The sequence below is a fragment of the Cricetulus griseus genome, chromosome 2 (genome assembly GCF_003668045.3).
Source record: "Cricetulus griseus strain 17A/GY chromosome 2, alternate assembly CriGri-PICRH-1.0, whole genome shotgun sequence".
Taxonomy (NCBI): Eukaryota; Metazoa; Chordata; class Mammalia; order Rodentia; family Cricetidae; genus Cricetulus; species Cricetulus griseus.
In genome coordinates, this window is record NC_048595.1 from 145162131 (window position 1) to 145163975 (window position 1845).

At 42.2% G+C, this 1845-nt stretch overlaps 1 pseudogene; it reads right to left on the reverse strand.

Annotated features, from left to right (window-relative positions):
- Window positions 1-576: 576 nt before the first annotated feature.
- LOC100763125 lies at window positions 577-936 on the reverse strand (annotated as a pseudogene).
- Between the last annotated feature and the right edge of the window lie 909 nt (window positions 937-1845).

Genomic DNA, 1845 nt, shown 5'->3' on the forward strand with positions numbered 1-1845 from the left:
CATGGAAGTCATGTGTAATTCTGATAGGTTTGCCTTTGTAAGTTACTTGCCCTTTTCCCTTTGCTGCTCATAATATTTTCTCTTTGTTCTGTATGTTTTATGTTTGGTGTTTTGATTATCATGTGGCAAGGAGACCTTTTTTTTTTGGTTCAGTCTATTTGGTGTTCTGTAGGTTTCTTGTATTTTCATTGGCATGTCTTTCTTTAGGTTGGGAAAGTTTTCTTCTATGATTTTGTTGAATATGTTTTCTGTGCCTTTGAGTTGGATTTCTTTTTCTTTTTCTTTTCCTTTTTTTTTTTTAATTTTTTTGGTTTTTCGAGACAGGGTTTCTCTGTGGCTTTGGAGGCTGTCCTGGAACTAGCTCTTGTAGACCAGGCTGATCTCGAACTCACAGAGATCCACCTGCCTCTGCCTCCTGAGTGCTGGGATTAAAGGTGTGCACCACCAATGCCTGGCTCTTTTTCTTTTCTTTCTTTTTTTATAAAAACAACCTCACAGTATTTATTGTCACCTGATAATAACATAAGGGCCACTAATACAATATGAATAAATGTTTCCGACTGTCCTCCCAGCAGAAGACACCTTTAAAAACACTGTACTTCCTCTTCAACTTCTCAAGTGCCTGAGTTTCTAGTTGGAGACACTTTGGAGGAGAGTAATATTGTCTCCTTTCAACATGATCTGACCCAGTTGTTCCTTGACTTTGTTTTAGAGTGACTCTCTTCTGCATCATCTAATTCGAGGTTCATGTACTCATCAAAGCCAATAATACAACCCTCTATCTGCATATTCACTTGCTCATATAGCCGCACCTGAATCTGAGACCTATTTTGCAAGTATCTGAAGATGAGATTGATGGGCTGCACCATCACCTTCTGCACCCTCTGGCCCTGGCCGCGGTATGCCATGGTGGAAGTCACAAAAGACCACAGGAGTAGGGAACGAGTTGGATTTCTTCACTTTCTTCTATACCTATTATTCTTAGGTTTGGTCTTTTCACGGTAGCCCATATTTCCTGGATACTTTGTGTTAGGGATTTGTTGGACTTAAGATTTTCTTTGGTTGATGAGTCTGTTTCTCCTAGTGTATCTTCAGCTCCTGAGATTCTCTCTTCCAGCTCTTGTATTCTGTTGGTTATGCTCATGTCTGTAGTTCCTGATCGTTTACCCAGCTTTTCTACTTCCAGCATTCCCTCAGATTGTGCTTTCTTTATTGTCTCTATTTCAGTTTTTAGGTCTTAAATTGTTTCCTTGAGAGATTTGTTGATATCTTGTATTTTTTGGTTTGTTTTTTCTTCCATTTCTTTAAGGGAGTTTTTCATGTCCTCTTTGAGGTCCTCTATCATTTTCATGAAGATGTTTTTAAGGTCATTCTCTTCTGCTTCATCTGCATTATGATGTTCAGGTTTTGCTGGTATATGGTTCCTAGTCTCCAGTGGTGTCATATTGGGTTTTCTGTTGTTGAATGTGCTTTTACATTGACCTCTTCTCATCCTTCCGGTGGGTGTAACAGGAGTCTCTTCCTCTTCTTGTGGTATGGGACCAAGGTTCCCTTCTGGTAGATGCAAACAGTTCCAATACTCTGATGTCTGTCCTCTTGTCGTGGATGGAGGCAGAACTGCCACTGGGGCCTCGGCAGTGTCTGGGTGTGTCGGATCCTGCTGCGGAGCTCGGATCCAGTGAGCAAACCCCTGGCATCAGACTGATGTCTGGGAGGCCAGCACGGCATTGATCCAGATCCCTGAACGTGGATGTCAATGAGGAGGCCTCGGCACTCTATGGGGGCCCTGGTAGTGGATCAGTATTTATCCCTGGCATCAGAAGGGACTTGGGGAGCCCATTCCAC